Source organism: Malaclemys terrapin, chromosome 6 (assembly GCF_027887155.1).
Source record: "Malaclemys terrapin pileata isolate rMalTer1 chromosome 6, rMalTer1.hap1, whole genome shotgun sequence".
NCBI classification, from domain to species: domain Eukaryota; kingdom Metazoa; phylum Chordata; order Testudines; family Emydidae; genus Malaclemys; species Malaclemys terrapin.
The window spans coordinates 18865221-18886603 of NC_071510.1; the positions used below are offsets into that span (position 1 = coordinate 18865221).

Here is a 21383-nt window from a genome sequence, read left to right on the forward strand (position 1 = left end):
CATATACATTTTTCTCCTGAAATCTTTCTTTTTATCTTGTATAATTGGCGTGTTAAGCTAAGTAGATATAAACCATTGTAAACTTACTTAACTGTCATACATCACTTTCACTGGTTTAACTAAACTAATTTATATAATGTATAAAAAATGCATAAGTGTTGCTTTTCAGAGAAGCCTATTGTACTGGTGTGTTGAGTGTTGAAAGACACAGATGCACTCGCCATCCAACTTTCAGAGCCGTAGGCAGCCATGAACCACTATTATATTAAAGGGCCCATGATGTGTCGTGAATGGTTTTAAAGGGGGGGGGGAGGGTGCTGATTCTTTTTTTAAAGACTGCAGAGTAAAGGAGAGAGCAATTGACATTTATTACTCAACTACTGGATATGTGTGTAAAGGATATACAGTACAATCAGTCTTCCTGTTACTGAGTAGAAAACTCCTGAAATGTGCCTCTTTTTCCTAAAGATATAGTCTGCCAATGTCTCTGGTCCTTTCACTTTGCGTGTAAAATACTCCTGGTTTCAAAGGGAAACCTGTCAATTTCACTAATGGTTGAAAAATCTTTCCTAGCAATAGCTGTAAAAGTGCTAGATATGCAGCCCTAATCATTCAGCATATAATTAAGTGTGCACTTCCAAGAACAGCAGTTGCTTAGTTATTCTCATGAAGAATAACATTATTGCTCTAGTTTAGAGAAATGTAAATGTAGATTGCAAGTATTACGTTAGAATCTGCACCAGAGGAAGTGGCAGAAACACATGATTTTAGTCTTGCAAATCAAACGAGAAGTTAAACAGTTTTGCAAATGAGAATTCCAGTGGGAGTGCCTTTTACTTTGTCACAAGTGTCCGAGGAGGAAGTGGTCCTTGCTGGATCTTGATGATATAAGTGATGTCCTAGTTCACTCCACAGGGAAGAATAATCGGTGTGGTAACCATTCCGAGGGCTCACAATGGTCCTCTGGGTGTTGACAGCAGTAGAAAATCTTAAACTATAATCTTATCTACAGTTTTCTAGGTTGATTTGCATACAACTTATTAATATTAAACATTTTTTGTAAGTATTTCCCTATTCAAAATAGAAATGGGTCCGGGCTGTTTCAAATGACCCGACTCAGGTTAAGGACACTCCTATGAACCGTCTGTTGGTAGAAGGATCCGAGTCCAGTTCTGAACCTTGGAAAAGGTCAACTTCCGAATGTTTCCGCTGGAGTTCTTCGCGAGCAGCTATCCAGGATTTTAAGAAGCCGCAAAGAAACTTGCTGCTTGCTTTCTCAGCGCTGCTTGAGACAGGTTCAGATTTTCCCTCGCTTGTTGGAGGCTGTATCTGACAGCATTCACTCATCAAGGGCTGGTGCCTATCTATGTCTTTGTCCAAATTTTTCTGGATGATGTTGGAAAGAGACAGACGCTGGCGTCATACCTTGCGCACACAATTCCCTGCCCTGCGATGCTAAGAGGAACTCAGATCGGGAACCAACGCAATCAGCATCGGTTACGCTTCCTGCTAGCACCGCTTGTTTGTCTTGCCCACCCACCTTGCCCCCCTTGCGGGCTTGACTTCATGCCCGTGGCAGCATCCTCCCCACCACATGCGAGCCCAGCACCTTGGAGAGTAGCTTTCCTCCCTCTCCCCCGCCTGCAGCTCCTCTCCCTGTCGTACCCTGGCTGGTGGCTTCCTTTGGCACGTTCATTACCACCTGAGGAAGGACGAGGTTCTTTATCCTTCTCTTGCTTCCAAAGCGGCCCCAGCCCCCGCTCCTCTGACTTCTTGGCGGAGATGGACACAGGGCTAGAGAGCAGCGATCAGCCGCTCCTATCCCTCTGGCCAGCGGCGCTGTCAACTACCTGAAGGGCACATGAAGGCGATGGGAGTAGGAAAGCAGTCCCGGCTCCCAGGGAAGGAAGGGGGGCAGAGGGGAGCCTGGCGGGGGGGGGGAGCCTGGTGGGGGGGGGGCTCCTAGCTAAAGCTCTTCACTCGATTCAGCTTCCAGCGCTAGGGCTATCGCAGGGCAAGGACACGCACTGTCCACACACACACACGCCCCTCTCTCCCTGTGCAATAGTCACCAGAAGTTTTACCCTAATCGCTGCACGCCGAATCTTACAGCCTTTACTGGAGGGGGGGACCCCCATTCCCTGAGACTCTCTACACCGGGGCAACTGCCCCCCGTGGCCCGGGAATGGAAAGGAGCTCTTGGCTGTATTACTTAGCAATCGCTCCTCTGCCTCCTCCGGCCACTGGCTGGCTCAACCGGCCCCCTCCTGCGAGCAGCAGCGCCCGAGCCGGGGTGGCAGGGAGGAGAGGATAAACCTAGGCAGGTGCAAGTCACGAGCTCCCCGGCACCCGGCGGCTCTGCCCCGTGCCCCGCTTGGAAATGGCTGCTAAGGTGGTCGGGTCTTTCCCTCGCCTCACCCCTCCTCTCTACCAGCTGAGCGATCCACCTGCTACCGTCTAACCCGCTATAGAACCGCAGACAAAAAGTTAGAAACACGCAGGCGGCTTGCCGCACACCAATGCCAACCGACTTTACACGGCACGGCGGGCGAAGGCAGAGGCAGACGTTTCTTAGCTGCCTTCAAAGGGGGAGAACCTGCGGGGGGCAAAGCTGGGGATGCTTGGGCGCCGCTATTCTAAGGGATGCGGGGTTGCCTTGGACTTCAATGCAAACTGCACCCGCCGCGGGAGGAGAAGTAGCGGCCGCAGCCGGCGCCGCGGTTCCTTCCCGTAGAAGTGGGTAGGGTGGGGCGGAAGGGGTTAAGAGCTGCCTGCCTTCCTCCAGTGTAGCGGGTGGTAATTGCCAGACCAGGCAGCAGCCTGAGAGAAGCCGGTGGGGCTCGCGGGGGAAGGACTTCGGCTGCCTTGTTGCAGAGTCTGCTAATTCCCGAGGAGTCCTTGGTGGCTTGCTTGCTGGCTGTTTTTGTGGCGCGTTTATTTTATTTTTCATTTATCTCCCCCCCCCCCCGCCCCGCTTCTTGCTGCTGCGGGACTTGCCGGTGTGCGCGTTGCAGCCCTGGAAGGAGCAGCTCTCCCTCTCGCCCCCTCCCAGCCTCACCTAGGGCTGGCGCTGCCTCTGCCATTGCTTCTCCTGCTTCAGCAGCCCCTGAAAGTTTCCTCCCTGTAAGGACTCCCCCGAAAAGGCAGAGGGAGAGCCCCTCGCCTGGGGACCGCCGGGCCCCCTCTCCACGCCGGGGCTGAGCGGAGGGGCAGGAAGAGAGAATTTCTCAATTAAAGAAGAGGAGAAGGCAAGGCTGGGGGTGGTCCCCTTCCTCCCCCAGTTCGGTCCTGTCTGATCTAGGCAGTTGGTCTTGATTTTCTGCGAAGGGAAAGAAGAGAATTTTAAATGCAAGCCAAGTTGTAAAGGAGGCGAGAGGGACCCGTCGGTGCTGGGGCTTGTCGCAGCCCTGGGAGCACTCGGACCGGCCAAGATTTCTCAGCTGGTTTGGGTCCTGTCTCCTTTCACCGAAGGGGGGGAACTGTGGACTCAGAAGCAAGTCTGCGGTCTCACTGCGTCCCACCTCGTCTGTTTTAAGGACATTAAGGATAATTAGGACCGCCTCAAGGTAAGTGAAGGAAGGGGGGGGCACACAGTTGGGGTCCTTTTCTGATATTTAGAGAAGAAATAACTTGCGGGGGGGGAAATAAATGCAATCAAAAATGAAATCACCCCTCCCCGCTCTCATCCACTCTCTGGCTGTTGGCAGATTCCTCTCTGCTCCTGCAATCAAAGTTATTGGCATTCTAATTAGAAAGGATGTTGCAGGTGGCGACGAGGGATGGCGATGGGGAAGTGTCTTGTCGCTGCACTTTTGGGTGCTTAATGGCAACAGTGAGATCTTAACACCAGGATTTCCCCTTCCCCACTCCTCCCACTTCTATTTATTTGGCTTTCCGCATTTGTGGCTGGCATCGAAGCCCCATGTCCTTATTGCTCTTAGGCAGCAATGCGCGTCGAGCAGACCGGCAGAGGGGTGGGGAAGGGGAGAACCCAAAGAGCACAGGGGTTGCACCTACACCCATCTGCCCGCCAGCCAGCGCCGCGAGAGCTGTCCGGAGGGATTCAACTCCGGAGACTTGCCGGCTTGCTCTGCTCCTTTCTGCCGCTAGAGGCTCTTGGGGAGCGCTGCCACCGTGGGGAGAATGAACAGACCGAGACGCTGCGGAGCGCACCAGGGTCGGCAGCCACCGGCACCTGCTGGGGCGGGGAAGGCGCGGCCGGGTTCCCATCTCCCACCGTGCGCTCAGACATAGCTGTGCCGCGGGGTCCGCGCTCCCGGGCTCCGCTCGCTGGGACCTTGGAGACGCGGCTTCCCAAACCCGCACTTGGGAACCTGGCGCTGCCCGGGAGAGCGTCTCAAATCTCTGCTCTGCCTCCTGGGCAGCATAGGCAGGGCGGAGGCTCATTCCCTGCCCCCCCCCCCCCCCGCTCTATTCTCCTTCCTATCCTATTCCCCCTCGCCCCCTTCATGTGTTTGCCTAGTCTTAGCTTCTGTGTGGCCCATAGGAGGGATTGTCCTGTGCTGTAATCAGGAGGAGGGAGCCCTGCCCTTTGCCTGACAGGATGCAGGTGACTGGAGGTGAGAAAGGGGAGGTGGGTTGTAACCTGGGCCTGGGGAAACCTCCATTGCCAGGGATTATTGCCAAAAACACCTAGGCAGGCCCTCCATCCTGGAGGCTAGTGGGTGGTGCAGGTTGAAAGGAATGTGCACGGGTAACCCCCACCCCTTGTGGTGCTGGTGGTGGAGGGGTGTGTGGAAAGGAATTTAAAGGAGAAGGACAAAATACTGTAGAAATAACTAAGGCAAATGGAGCTGGATCCAGTTCCTATTTCAATGAGAGCAGGAGCCAGCCCCCTGCTTGGACTTTGATCTGATACAGGTGTGTTTTGTTTTTTTTTTAATTTCTTTAGTAACTGGCATACAGGGGCTGCCACACCTGTGCCAAGTACGATGGGAAATGTGCCTCTCAGAGCCTGCATGTTTAATTACTTCTGAGAGCCTGTGGTGATCTGACACAACACTGCAGATTTTGCATGTGCGGTGTTTTAAGGAGGACCTCTCCAAATAGAAGTGCTGGAGCCTAGATCTTGCATGAAACAGGATGCTAATAAGACAAGCAAATAACCAACCCAGGAGCCATTATACCATCGATGAGTCTTGCTGAGTGCAAAGTTTAAATGTCAACATTTGGGAAATACTGTCTGGAATAATAATACACATCAAATGATCTTAAACATTTCTTTCCCTAGCTTTCTATAGGACAGGACAGAGGAATCAGTGTGCTCTCACCATTATCATATGTGACTGTCCTATTTGCCATACTATTCCAAATCATTGCCATGTCAAAAACAAGATGACCCTTTTTATTTTATTTTTTTTAAGTAAAAGGTCAAATATTTCCAAAATACATACAATTGTAAATTGGGAGGAGGGAGGTACAGTAGAGGTTTGTGGCTTTGACATGAAAACTAAAAAGCTGTGCATGGTTCATTAGGTTGAAACTACAATACCAAGCTACAAACATGAAAATCACTTAGTCATTGAGAAAAGTAAACCAGGACTTGTAAAACACATATATACTGTAGTTCTTAAGCCTCACCCTGGTTTGTACAACTGTGTTCCACAGATGGAGAGAACCACAGTGTGAAATATTTCTAACCGGGTAACCGTTCTGTGGTAACTGTATGTTATGTGCACTATATGTACACTAGATGTGGTGGCACTCAATGGTCATGCACAGACAAAAAAACACCATAGTAAAGTTGGAGCAGAAGGAAGTAAATATTTTGCAAAGCTATCATATGCCAATAAATGTAGACAATGTAAAAGGAATTGGCTGCTCCCCAAAATCAAAACACAGGATTCTATTAGAGACAACACCCATTCCAGGAATGGGCAGCCCTGTCAATGAATGGCTGCTGCAAAGTCTATTCTGATAGAGAGTATGTGTAGAGATACGTCTATGAATGTCCTGACTCTTACTGGTCGTTAAATATTAATTCAGAAATGATTCTCACCCTTCTCAATTACTTACTTATTTAAAATCTAAACATTCTGAAATTGGCTAAACTGTGCAGGTCTGTTATGTCTCTAATATAAGATGAACAGAGGAAATTGAACACTATATTAACTTCTTTGAGATCTGGTCACTCATTAAGACTAACAAACACGAAGACATAGCAATGTGTGATAGGGCCACATGTGAGCTGTGTGTTTTGATATGATAGCAGATATTGTGCTGCATTTTTTTTTTTCTTAGACATTCTATAAAAGGGCTCTAGGTGGAAATGTTTTCCTGTGCAGTAGGAAGGGGAGGTGATGCAATACAAAGTATCGGAGAAGCTTGTCAGTGCCAGATAGCTATCTGTAATCTCTACATTCCTAATGGTAACATGTAGTTATGAATAATACTGTACATTTTGAGGTGATACAGTGAACATTTAGGAGCAGATTAATTTTTGATTTTCATAGTTTGTGAAATTATTCTCCTCTTCTAAAATCAAAAGATGGGAGGGGGGCGGGAGAGGGAATGGGCTCAGAGACCTGATGATATATTTTAGAAATTCAGCTCTGTGCATGTTGGTACTTTGGTTATTTAAAAAAAAAATCAGAATAATAGAAAGATGGCATCTGGTTATAATGTGTGGACCTAAAAATCTAGTGAATGTTGCTATTCATTGACAATGTGTGCTAGTAGGATATTTTGTTTTTGACAGTTGTCTCTTGATTTTTATTCCTTGAGGCTGTCTAGAAGACTGAGCCAAAGCCCATTGACTTCAGTAGGCTTGGTATCAGGCCATATGTTGTGTGATCAACTAGTCCTCAGTGAGCAGGTGCAATATCTTGTAACTTTGTTGCCAACATTTAAAAAAAAAATCCAGATTTGGGCAAATGAAGTGGATCTATTTCAGTACAATGACACAAATTGTTAATACTCCACTGATAACAGTCCTCTTCCCAACAGGCCATTTGTGTTATGACACTAATTGTAATTTAGTGGGTTTTTAACAGACAGATCACATTAAATTAAGTAGATCTCTCAACACACTTATCAATTCAGATACAGTATGTATATTCAGGACATTTAAAAAATTGGTGCACAATTGCTAGCTAATCTTGGATTGACATGCCTATGCCATTAGTAGACTGATTTTTATCTAAGCCTGTCTAATTATGAATTCTTATGGATTGTTTTTCTATTCTAAACAGTATGGTAACTGTTTTCCAATACATTTTTCAGGTCAGATATTTGGAATCAATCTTTGGAATTTTATTATTTTCTAATTCAGAAGAAACAAGTACACACTTTTTCTGGAAGAACCACTTAGACAAATGACTATTTAAAATCTATTAAAATAAATGTGGTGAACTCCAGAACAAATGAAGCCGAAATAGTTAATGCTATAGACACTTTTTAAGATTTGTTTCATGCAACATACAAGTCAGATGATGATTTTATTCATAAGAATACATTCTTTCTGGATGTTAAAGTTCTTTTTAAAAAGCTATGCTTTGTAGTTTTCAAATAAAAAACCCCCCTAATTTAGGTTGCATACAACTTCATATGCATTCTGATCCCTGAGGATATGCCTATTTTCTTAGCTATTCAGTCAATATGAAAAAAAGACATAGAAGACCAAACTGTAAGCAGTGCTGTGTAGTGGCATTTCAGTGACCCAATTTCTGTTGGTAGAATGCAAGTGTCTGTGTGTTTTCTTTCAGGAAACAGCATTTGAAATAATCTCGCGTGACTATTTGATGAAAGGGCTAATCTGTAATTCCCTTTGATGCTTAAAATAGAGGTCACTATCTGTATATTGCAGAGGGTTTCATTCACGTATGGATGTGCTGTTAGTTATTTCGTTGTAGTAATTCTTATAACAGTTGTTTGTGTCAAAACAATTTTTTGATTAATAGGCCTTACACTGGGAAGGGATTTACTGAGTGACTTTTTTTTAAGACAACTATTTTACAAAAATGTAAATAGCACATTGAAATAAAATAATTTACCTTTTATAATAAAATATCTTTGTTTCTTCTGATTGTGAATAAAATTTCAGTTGCTCTTTCTTGTAAATACTTGTTCCTTAATATATAGGAAAAATAGCCTTTTACGGTAGGATGTAAGAGACATTAAGTGGCATATATTCCCTAGACTTCAGGTGACTTTATATTAATAAAGTGAAATTATATTTTCCCTAGCAAAATGAATGACTGAATAAGATGAGTATCTAGTTTTTCCGTATCACTTATTTATTGCTTGGTTCCTAGGAAAGAAAGTAAATTACTTTTCAGTTATAGAATTGATATAACATAATATTCATTTGTCTGAAGGGAGACTCTTTTGCCCTCAAACTGAAAACCAAATGCATGGTGTAACAAATATATGTAAAAACACTAGCTTAATTTTCTCCTCTGTAGCCACACTAGTGAATTTGAAATAGTCTGAATTAGACTGAACAAAAGGATTTGTGGTCGTCACCATCTCATTTTAATATAATGTTACTATGATTAACTACAAGATGGATGTCTTACAGCCAGGATGAAGAGGAATAATTAGTATACAAACTGTATTGCTTCTATGTAGCAAGGGAGTAAATAAGTTATTTATGATGTTTTTTAAACAAACAAGCCAACTCTTTATATACATTGTTTTTTAAGCCTTAAAACTTTTGAGCTTTGGGGTTTTTTAACCCATCTTCTAGCTGAAGATATCTGGGTTTGAAATATTTCAAAGGGGTCATAGCAGAATCATAAGCGTCCTACAAAACAATCTAATTTCTCTTAGCCTCACTTGTGATGATTATGTTTAACATATTGAGGAGGCTAGATAGTCCACACAATGCTGCAATGGTATGCTTTAAGCACATAAAGCAGCTCCTGTTAGGGTGACCAGACAGCAAGTGTGAAAAACTGGGATGGGGGTGAGGGCTTATAGGAGCCTATATAAGAGAGACCCAAAAATCACGACTGTCCCTATAAAATCAGGACATCTGGTCACCCTAGCTGGTGTCCAAGAAATGGCTCAGTTTTGGTTATAGAAATAAAATAGCAACAGAAAACAAAGACACAATTATTTCAAACACACCAGGCTACAGCTTTGAAAAGCTTGGAATACATCACAGGCAAGAGTCCAATCTAATACCCATTGAAGTCCATGCAAAGGCTCACATTGAGTACAATGGTTGTCAGTTCAGGTCCCAAATCCCTGCCTCTCAGAAGAAAGTGGAAATTCACTTCAGCCCTTTCCCTAGCAGCTGCCTTCTCTGGCTGCCCTGTCATGACTGAATATTCATTGTGGGACCACACTCATAGAAATGTCCCCCAATGTTCTTGTGCTCATTGATGTCCCCTTTGTTTTGGTGGGATGACCTTCATCTGCCATTATGCGTCTGTTAGCTGCATCTTTCTCCATTCTACCTGCTAATTACTTTGTTCCTATTATATCATTCCCCTACTGTACATTTCCCTGTCTCTTATTCCGGAGGAAATGATATAGCATCACAGTGAATGGTGTTTAGAGTTGCAGTTGTTCTGACACATTTTGAATTGGACACTTGATGAAGTCCTGGCAGGATAGAAATACATGGTGGCCATGCATTAACCATGGTGGCCAATTCTGGGAGCTAGACCTTGCTTTCTTTAGGCGGTTCCAAGAGTGAATCCCAGTCAGGAAAAACTTAGCACTGCTACTGCTGTCCTCCCCTTTCCAAAATTTCCACCGCCTGCAAAACAGATAGGCTTTGGTTCTTCCTCGACTCCGCTTGGACAAAACATCTGCAAGAACCACAGTTACGCTAATGTAAATAACTGTTGTTGGCGCAGTGATGAGACTATGCCACAGAAAGCAGAGACAAGCAATGGAGAAGTTGACTAGGCTTTCTTTCTTTGGGAAAGTCTAGCTCAGGGATCGGCAACCTTTCAGAAGTGGTGTGCCGAGTCTTCATTTATTCACTCTAATTTAAGGCTTTGTGGGCCAGTAATACATTTTAACATTTTTAGAAGGTCTCTTTCTATAAGTCTATAATATATAACTAAATTATTGTTGCATGTAAAGTAAATAAGAAGCTTCATTTAAAATGCAGAGCCCCCCGGACTGGTGGCCAGGACCCAGGCAGTTAGATTCAAAACCCATCCTAATATGTGGTTATGGCAATGAAGGATGACTTTCCCACCCCTAAATATGAATATGCTTTTGAATTTACCTATTGCCTTCAACCCTCACTGGACCTCCCTTTTCAAAGCCTTCGTCAAGAGGTGGACAGTGGGGTGTTCTAAGGGCCTCATGCTGAATCCAATCGGAAAAGGAGAATGAGTGACTCCTGTCCCCAGGCTTCCCCCTCTTTTTCAAGGATATCCTTGCCTCATCCTCTGACCTGAGGATGGTAGTGAAGCATAGCAACTCCCCAGCCCTACTGCTGCTGATTTGTTTGGAGTAAAACAGACTCTTTGGTTTCAACAGGGAAGCGTGTGTGTGTGTGTGAGAGAGATAGTCTATTGCTCCCACTGAACCCCCGTCTCTCTCATCAGGCTTTGGGGAACTCTGTCTTCTTTGGAGCCCAGTGACCTGCTCTCTATTCCTTGTCATTTTCTGATACATGCTGTGTTAAAACAACTATCTAATGCATGTATACTTTATTATAGATTTAGGAAGCATGATCATGAAGGAGGATTGAGAATTTAGCCCCAATGTGTTTTGAACATGACTTTTGAAATGTTGAGGCTGGTGGCATTTTTAAAAGAAGCTTTTTGCAGTGGCTGTATTTAGCTTTTGTATATTCATACTTGCTTTTGTGATGGGAAATGCATGGGCACATTGGTCTTCTGACTTCAGTGGTTGCAGGCAGTTGTTCACGCCATTAGATTTGGGGAACCATTTGTCTATAAACATGTCATAACTAACTTAGAGGCTGTTGTGTTCTTGTAAGAGAAAACATACAGTATAACTGTCAAGAGAACCTTACAGATTGATATGAATTTTTGAAAGGCATAGTGACTGTTTTTGAAAATTCAGCCTTTTTTTTTTTTTTTTTTTTTTTTTTTTTTTACATTATCGGGGGTGGGGGGGATGGGAGTTTCAGGGTTTTAGACTATCGATCATGGCTTTCGGTTCGTTATTTCCCAATCATCCATATTGTAGGGATTTGTAATTCAAGTATTTATATCCACTTAACATTTTTGATGGGGAATGACAGTAATCAGACTTTTTGGTAATTGTTCTAACTGAAGCTGCTTACAGTCATTCTTTCAGAGTCCTCACTTTCTGTAAGGGATATAACCTTGTAGAGAAAACTCTATGAAGGCACAGGCTTTGGCTTACGGTTAAGAATTATTTCTAAATTATAGACCTAATTTTGCTCCCAGAAAGGAGTAAATTTGGAATATTACCGACACTACTAGAGTCACTCCAGATTTATATGGGTCCAAGACTAGAGTTGTCATAATTGATCATAACAAATTTGGAAGGACATTAAACTTCCATACTTCAAGTTTTAAGCCAATCTCGTTATTGGAGACAATGATACCGGTGTGTGTATGGGAAGGGGGCTGGGGGCGAAGATTACTCTTCTGCCTATTGCAGTGTTCGTACACCTTCCTTTGAAGCATCTGGTACTGGCCACTGTTGGACAGGATACTTCACTAGATGGATCTTGGGTCTGATTCAGTATGGCAATGCTTATGTACTAGAATGTGGCCCTAAGAAATGAATATGCTTTTAACAGATTTTTTTTAAACCACTTTTAGCTTAATGAAAAAAAAAAAATCCTTATTTCTTTTCTAGGTCAGTTATGTTTTTTCCTAATTTTTGACTTTCTGCTTAAATCAATTCCAGTTGAACTCTTACTGGCATCTGAGTAAGAGCTGAGCATGTAAACAAAGTTGAAAATTAATGAGCTTGGTGTGTTGAATAAGGTGATGCAAGAAACCAGTCCACAGGGTGGAGCTAAGGGAGGTCAGTGGAAGCAGATGGACAGGAGATGGTGGCTGCAGCAGTGAAGTCAGCGAGCGTATCCAGCTTGTACCCAGTTTATTGCAAAGAGTGGAGAATATAAAACTGCTTCCCATGTGTCTTAGAGATATATTCCTCCCCAACACACATACAGATATATCTGTGCAAGGAACTTGAGACTTTTAAAGCCCAGATTTAAAAAAAAAACAAACACTTGTGTCCAAGGTTAATAAACTTCTACAAATGATGTTCACCAGAATACTTCATAAATAGATGCCCTAAGGAAGCTAGTGTCATGATGCAAGGAGACCAATGAGGAAAAGAGGGACATTTTCACATGTGGTACTGGTCTTCCAATATATGTAGAAAAGGATATGTTTTTCCTCATGTACTGTACAAGCAGTTTCGATAGAGGGGGAGCCACTTGTGATGTACTACATAGGCTGTATAGGTAGGGATTATAGTATTAGTTATGTGGCGGATATGGGTATCTCAAGATAATTTGCCTAAAAGGATGGGGATGTCAAATCTCATGAGATATGGAGGAAAATTTATTCTGAGAGCTGGAACTGATTCTGTGGTTATAGTACTCATCTGCCAATGACACAAGGAACTGCGGGAAGATTGAGAACAGCAATCTTTAGGAACAAGATTTAATTCAAAGTTCTCTGTTAGCAATTCTTTGGAAATACTTAACTCCACACACAGCCAGCCAGACTAGGGCAATTAACCATCCTCAGTCTGTAGATGAAAAGATGGTATGGGTTGGAGGGTTGTAATTTTTTTTTCAGAATAGAAGTGATAGCTTTCAACTTTTTAATAAACAAAAAAAATTGATTTGTTGCAAATGTTAAGACTAGGAGAAGGGGGAAATTAGCAAGTAATGAGGAGTGCTTAGATCAGATAGATAAATACACTAGAGACAAAAGGAAAAAGTAAAACTCTCTATATAGTAATAGTGGAAGGTGATGATAACTTTGATATATGATTGCCTTTATTATAGAGCCATGGTTCTGACTGATTAAGGTTGTACCACAGTATATAAGACAGATTTTGACCTTTCCTTCCCCATCCCCTTTCCTCTACATTCAGAAAAATTCTTTTCAGCCTCAAATTTTGCATTCTTAGTCCTATTCAGCTGTGGCAGGGAACCTGTGAAAATGGTATTAGGCAAGTTTATGAGGGAATCTGAATGTGTAAAGTGAGCAAAACGTTCACTAAGGACAGAAGTAGTCAGACTACAGAGAGTCAATGGGCCTGACTTTCATTTGCATTAAGGTCCAATACCAGAGTAATGTAAAGGGGCCTTCGTGTAAATGAGAATGAAGTTCAGTGTATCTGCTAAACAGCCAGGCTAGAAAGAAGATAAGTACATTGCAGAGAAGCTAAAATATCTTCGAGTTTTCCCCATGCAGGATGATGGGGAAATAATTATCCTAGAATTACACTGTACAGGTAGCGAAGAGATAGAGATGCAACAACTGTAGAAATTAAATTGCAATAAATCATACAGACTGAATGGCTTTCATCCAAAAATTCCAAAGGAAGTGAAGAACAAAGTAGCTGAGCTACTAATAAAAATCTGTAATTCATCATTAAAAATGATGACGACTACTCCTGAGGGTGGCCAGCAGAGTATCCATCTGTTAAAAAGCTGCTAAGGTTGAGGCTAGGAACTACCAATGAGTATATTTTATTTCAGCACCTTGTAAATAACTGAATAAAAAATCATTAAGGAAAAATTACAGTGCATCAGAGGAGCATATGATAGGAGCATCTAGACAAGGCTGAGGGGTGGCAAATTTGAAAAGCTTCTGAACATGGGCAGTGGCTACCATAGGCTGGGGGAGGCTGTGCCTCCCCAAACAGCCTGGCATGGCCCCCCCCACGCTCCACTCCCAAGACCCTCTCCAGCAGTTCCCTGCACTCTGCCCTGGCCCAGGCTGGCTGTCCTGGCCAACCTGCCACGGGACCTCAGGGCTGCTGGCACTGGGGCTGTGCTGCCGGGCCGGTGTGCGGACCGTGCTTCCCGGCTGCCTGGCACTATGGGGCTGAGGGTGCTGCGACTGTGCCAGCTGGGGGCCATGGTGGGGGTGCACTGGGCTCCTGAGGGGGTTGGGGGGGGGAAAGAAGAAGGGGCCTCAGGCAAAATGGGACCGGGGGGGGGGGACTAGCCTCTCCCAACAGCCAGGTCACTGGCCACACATGCTTCTGAATGTGGTAAATCCTGCTTCTAGCCTTTTGGGGATTTCTTTGAAATATATCACAATAGTATTCATAAAAGTGAGCCAGTTGCCATAAGCTGAACTTTCAAATCTCTAATGCTATAGCATCCCCCCCTTCCCTACTGAAAGCACTTAAGCACTGCTTAAATCCCATTGCCTTAAATGGGAGCTGAGTGTTGATTTAAATTTAAGCACATGCTTAAGTGCTTTATTAACTGACCTCATAGGCTCTCATGAGGTTATTAGGAAACTTGGTAAGCTTTGGGGTCATGCTGCCAAGGATTAATAAATGCTTAAGGCCTAGGAAGCAAAGTAGGGGAAAATGTTGGTTATTTTCCCCCTATAATTGGAGAGGCGGGGAGGGGGCATGGGGAAGCTTAATAGTGGAGAATCCCAAGGGATTAGTCCTCTAAGTGATGATACTCCATAATAATGGATTCCAGTGCTGATTTGCCAGCAACCTTCTTCTCTTCATTGTGTTCCATGGCTGCGATTCTGGAATACTGGTTTAAGAGAGCCAATGGCCTTATTGTCTGCTTTGGTTATAAAGTGCTTCAAGTCATTTTCACTTTGTAGGTTGTAAGAAAGTCCTCACACTGCATTTCTTTCAAGGGGGAATACAATGGGAAGATATGTTACAACAGTTTTAGAGCTGAAAACTAGAGTAAATCATTTGAGCCCTTTTTATTGGGAATGTTTAAGTGACCATTTCAACTGCACTTCTGTTCCTTGAATAGCTTATCAGTTTTCTGTCCTCTCTCCTCAAAACATACAAAGGTTAAAAAAGAGAGGGTCATTACAAATTAGTAGATAATTAAGGGAAGGAGTTCCATATAGAGGGAGATTGCTATGGAGTGTATAAATCCAACATTGGCCAACAAGGGGTTAAGTAGGGCCTGATAGTTCGTCACCGTGTTACACCTGGAGGGTGCTTCAGATTTGGCGGAATTAAAAGTTCAGTATAGCTGGGAGAGGGACACCAGGAGAGAGGTAGTTTGGAGTTTCTGCTCTGTAGGAAGACCCTGACAGGAACCAGGCAGAGTGAGAACTGTGAGAGAAGCCACAGAAGCAAAGTTGGCTCCTGTGGTGGGCCTTGAAAGAATGGTAGGATTCCTGGGATGAAGCCCTTTGCTAGGGGTTCCATAGTAGACAAGAGAATTGGTGAGAACCTAAGATTGACTAAAAGCTCAAGTCTGGGAGGGGTAGATGGTGCTTACTCTGTTTTTGATGAGGGACTCCCAGGGGAAGTTCTGTGGGCCATGGAAAGAGAGGTGGAAGATGTTTGTTGCCATAATTTTGTTAGACATTATTTGTGTGGCACACTAATACACCGGAAGGGGTGGAAATACAGTGTGACGCAGCCAGCGGCCCAAGTCACCATTGTCCCATACCACAAGTACTGAGAGAAGGAGGCGAGGCAGAATGGCTGAAATGCCGGAAGGGGACAGTCCAGGGCAGAAACCACTAATATGTTTGTACACCACTGCAAGGCACCTGGGTAACAAAATGGGGGAACTAGAACTACTGATGCAGGAAGTGAAACCAGATAGTATAGGGATAACAGAAACATTATGGAATAGTAGTCATGACTGGAGTACAGGTATTGAAATGTATGTGCTATTCAGGAAAGAGGAAAATAAAGACCAGATAAAGGTGGTGGAGTAGCATCGTATATTAATGATGAAGTAGACAGTAAAGAAACTAGAAATGATGGAATGGATAAAACAGAGTTTTGGGCCAAAATCACTTCAGGGAAGACTGCTACCACGGGTTCCGCTGGGATAGTTCTTGGGATATGCTACAGGATCTGATTTGGATATGGATAGAGACCTCTAATGCTTTTAATGAAATAAATACTATTCTGAATTGTGTGATTATGGGAAACTTTAACTTTCCAGATATAGATTGGAGGAAAAGTGCTAGTAATAGTCCAACTTAAACCGCTTAATGGGATGACATAAGGGGGTCTGGGTAATCACCATCCAAGAATATTAAAGGAATTGGCATGTGAAATGGCAAATCCAATAGCACAGATTTTTAATGAAATTGTAAACTTGGGGATCATGCCCTATAACTGGAGAAATGCTAACATAGTACCTGTTTGTAAGAAAGGGGGGAGTGATCTGTGAAACCACAGGCCTGTTAGTTTGACCTCCAATTGTAAACAAGCTCTTGGAACAAATTTTGAAAAAGTAAGTGGTTAAGGACATGGAGGTAAACAGTAATTGGGATGAAATACAACATGGTTTTACAAAAGATAGATTGTGTCAGACCAACCTGATCTCTTTCTTTGAGAAGATAACTGATTTTTCAGGCAAAGGAAATACAGTAGATTTAATCTACCTGGATCCAAGTAAGGCGTCCGATACAGTTCCACCTGGGAAATTATTAAATTGGAGAAGATGGGGATTAATATGAAAATTGAAAAGTGGATAAGGAACTGATTAAAGAGGAGACTACAATGGGTCATACTGAAAGGTGAACTGTCAGGCTGGAGGGAGGTTACTAATGGAGTTCCTCAGGGATCGGTTTGGGGACCAATCTTATTTAACATTTTCATTAATGACCTTGGCACAAAAAGTGGGAGTGTACTAATAAAATTTTGTGGATGACACAAAGTTGGGAGATGTTGCCAATATGGAGGAGGACCAAACTATCATACAAGATCTGGATGACCTTGAAAACTGGAGTAATAGAAAAGGGATGAAATTTAATTTAATAGTGCAAAGTGCAAGGTCATGCACTTAAGGAGTCACAACAAGAATTTTTGCTATAAGCTTGGGATGTATCTGTTGGAAGCGACAGAGGAGGAAAAAGCCCTGGATATATTAGTTTATCACAGGATGACTCAGCTGCCAATGTGATGCAGCTGTGAAAAAGATGGATACAATCCTAGGATGCATCAGGTGAGGTATTTCCAGTAGAGATGGGAAGCATTAGTACCATTATACAAGGCACTGGTGAGACCTCATCTGGAATACTGTGTACAGTACATTTAAGTAAGATGAATTGAAACTTGAACAGATGCAGAGAAGGACTATGAGGATGGAAAATCTACTTTATGAGAGGAGACTCAGAGTTTGGCTAGTTTAGCTTAACCAAAAGAGGCAGTGGGGAAGATACGATTGCTCTCTGTAAATGTATTAGCGGGATAAATACTAGGCAGGGAGAGCATTTATTTATGTTACGCTCCAATGTGGACACAAGAAACGTGGCTATAAACTGGCCATCACAAGTTTTAGGCTTGAAATTAGTAAAGATTTCTAACCATCAGAAGAGTGATATTCTGGAACAGCCTTTGAAGGGGAGCAGTGGGGGCAGAAAACCTAACTGGCTTCACAACTGAGCTTGATACGTTTATGGAGGGGATGGTGTGATGAGACTGACTCCAGTGACATGTGGCCGATCTATGACTGCTAGCAGCAAATATCCCCCCAAAGGCCAGTGATGAGGAACTAGATGAAGAGGGCTCTGAGTTACTACAGAAGAGTCTTTCCCAGGTGTGTGGCTAGTAAGTCTTGCCAAGGTGCTCAGCATCCAACTGACTGCCACATTTGGGATCAGGAAGGAATTTCCCCTGGGTCAGATTAGCAGAGAACCTGGGGGGTTTTCACCTTCCTCTGTAGCATGAGGCACTGGTCACTTGCAGGTTTAAAGTGCTGGATTCGCTGTAACTTGACGTCCTTTAAATCATGATTTGAGGACTTCTAAAATTTTAAATGCACAAGTGAGTTATGGAATGGTTTCATCAGAAAACATTTTAGCTGTTGAATTTCTAAACTAATTTTTTGAGATGAAGACTTCAAAAGATTTCAGAAGGGCTTTTAATATTGTGAATTGTCTCATGTTTCTTTCCACACCACCAACACACTAGCATGCTTTAGAGCAATCTCAGCCAGACAGTTGCAGTACTCCCCCATACTCCTGTTGCCCCTAGTCCTTCTCCAATATGCTCCCTCCACTGGTTCTGAACTTCCCAAGGATTCTCCCCTACAGTGGGGAGATTGCTATGCAGACAGCTTTAAGGCAGCTTTGCCCAAAGGAGCCTGATGGAGGGTTAGGATGTGTCCCTGTCTCTCTAGCTAACTTGATTATCTTGTTTGAGTGCTTTTAGCTGTTACTTGCACCAGTCACAATCAGATAAGGTTCTGTTTTTCTATTGCTGTATAGAGAATGTTGTAACCATAACTGGAACATGTCTAGTAGTTCACGCAGCTATGTCAGTTCTTGGGATGAAAGAATTATTTGAAAATAGAGCCTAGCACAATGATGGCTGTTGAATTACGCATACTGCTAAGTATTTGAAGTTACGTAGGCAAATTCTATCAGAATTAATCCTTTACAGCCCTATTCTGAGGTCTTTCTTCATTTAAAATTCACAATAAAGTCATTTGATTTATTTGCTTCTGTTGAGCTATTCATCCATAGTGAATTCAACTTTTCTTACTCGCTATGAGTAAATAGGCTGCATACAGGGAATTTAACAGGAGTTGAAGGATTACACATCACACCTCCAACTCACAGGCAGATCCCAGGAATGCAACACAGTCTCATCCATGGCTGCTATTCTTGCCTATAAACATTGCCCTCCCACAACCCTTAGGCCACTGGATCCACTTAACCTTGATTGTTAATCCAGGATGCAGACAATTTACATATAGGTGAGTGAGATCTCTTGATTTGGTGCATAGACTCGAAGCCCTTAGAGAGCATCACAGATCGGCATTGTGATTCTGATTCCTGGATTTTACAGTGACATGTGACACCTCACTGAAAAATGTGCCAGTCACATGATAACAAACAGCACCCTCTTAACTATGAGTGAAATTAAACTAACGTGTGCAGTTTATTTCAGCTAGCATTTGGGATATCCTGAGATTATGCATTATTATTATTTTTATTTTATGTATTTACATAGCACCCAAAGGGTAGTCGACACTCCATAGATGAATAAGAACACAAGGTCCTTGCCTTGGAAAGCTTAGCATCTTAATGGCAAATGGGGCATGGGAAGTAACAAAAATATTTTATTAGCATAGGACTGGGAAGCGATATACAACAGGGATCTTATTAATGCCAAGTTTGTTTGTTTTTTTGGTTGGTTGGTTAGCACATATTGGTGTGGGATGCTACATTTCACAGACAACTTGAAAAAGTGGAAATCTATTGTGTTTCAGTTCATTAGATGTAGATAAGGGTAGGCAAATAATTGCTATGTGTCTGAGTCACGGTCCATTTTCATTATTGTCAAGCTCAGGCATGTAACACATGTTTGACCAAAGGGGCAGGAGGAAAGTAGAAAGCAACATATAAATTAAGTTATGGCACAGCTAGTGAGGTATGTTGCGTAGTATGTACAGAGGCAGGTCTTTTGTCTTATTTCTATTTTTAAGTGGATCAGGAAGCTTTGGGATTCAACTGATACGGACTTTTTTTTTTTTTTTTAAATCAGTTATTTATAATCTCTCTTTCAGCGAATCCCAAATATGGGGCAAATGTTTGGCTATTGATTGAGAAAGGCTCTGATCAAAGTTTCATGAAAGAAACATTGCATTTTTGCAAATACCTGCCAAGAAACACCTATCTGGAGTTATGTAAGAGGGTTATTAGATGCTGTGGTCCTGGGTGCTGCAGAGATACCTAAGGCATACATAACTAGATTTGTATGCACCTCATTGGAAGCACTTATTTATGTTCAACCGGTTTGCCTTATAAATAGGAACACATCAGAGATTGCCATCACCTAGCAGACTCCAACCTGCATTCCATAATGCATGTGACCACCTCACAGATAAAGCCAGACACCAAAAGTCAGTTTTGAAGAGCTTTCTCATCTATATTCCTTTTCCCAGAGCCCTCAAAGTATGTTTTATTTTGCTGTGTGTTTTTTAAAGTGCTGGATATAGTGCATGTAAAAGCCTTTCAAAACACAAACAAATACTGTTTACATTTTATGAAATTTACATATGCAAATTAGACATTGCCATCTGACTCCTGGAAAGTTAGTACATCTCATGGTTTTGCACAGGTTGTTTATGATTGAGAAAGCACAGTAGTTTACCAGTTATTTAGTATGTTGTAAAACATATTAAGGACCTCAGATGAAGTTGACAATTCAAAATGAACACAACTGTGTGGCTTCATTGTGCTTTAAAGTAGGGCTGTCAATTAATCAGTTAACTCATGCGATTAACTCAAAAATTAATTGTGATTTTAAAAAAATTAATCATGATTAATCGCATTATTAAACAATAGAATATAAACTGAAATGTATTAAATCTTTTGGGGGTATTTTTCTAAATTTTCAAAGATGTTGATTTCAATCGCAACACAGAATACGAAGTGTACAGTGTTCACTTTATATTTTTGATTACAAATATTTGCACTGTAAAAATGATACACAAAAGAAATAGTATTTTTCAATTCACCTCATAAAAATACTGTAATGCAATCTCTTTATCATGAAAGTGCAACTTAAAATTTAGATTTTTGGTTACATAACTGCACTCAAAACAAAACAATGTAAAACTTTAGATCCTATAAGTCCACTCAGTTCTGCTTTTTGTTAATTCAATCACTAAGAGAATCAAGTTTGTTTCTATTTACGGGAGATAATGTTGCCCACTTCTTAATAACAATGTTACCTGAAAGTGAGAACAGGTGTTCACATGGCACCGTTGTAAATATCTTGCAACGCCAGTTACATGTCAGATGCACTAAAAATTCATATGCCTCTTTGTGCTTCGGCCATCCTTCTAGAGGACATGCTTCCATGCCGATGATGCTCGGTTAAAAAATAATGCATTAATTAAATATGTGACTGAATTCATTAGGGGAGAATTGTATACCTCCTGCTCTGTTTTACCTGCCTTCTGCCATATATTTCATGTTATTGCAGTCTCGGATGATGACCCAGCACATTATTCATTTGAAGAACACTTTCACTGCAAATTTGACAAAATGCAAAGAAGATACTAATGTGAAATTTCTAAAGATAGCTACATCACTCGACCCAAGGTTTAAGAATCTGAAGTGCCTTCCAGAATCTGAGACGGATGAGGTGTGGAACATGCTTTTAGAAGTCTTAAAAGAGCAACACTCTGATTCGGAAACTACAGAACCCAAACCACCAAAATAGAAAATCCACTTTCTGCTGGTGGCATCTGACTCAGATGATGAAAATGAACATGCGTCAGTCCACGCTGC

At 42.5% G+C, this 21383-nt stretch overlaps 1 protein-coding gene across 1 annotated transcript in view; it reads left to right on the forward strand.

Annotated features, from left to right (window-relative positions):
• Positions 1-3082: 3082 nt before the first annotated feature.
• LINGO2 (leucine rich repeat and Ig domain containing 2) overlaps positions 3083-21383 on the forward strand; it is a 740845-nt gene continuing 722544 nt past the window's right edge. Inside the window, exon 1 of the mRNA XM_054032379.1 lies at positions 3083-3566. The gene's annotated coding sequence lies outside the window, so the exon portion shown is untranslated. The remainder of the gene's footprint in view (positions 3567-21383) is intronic.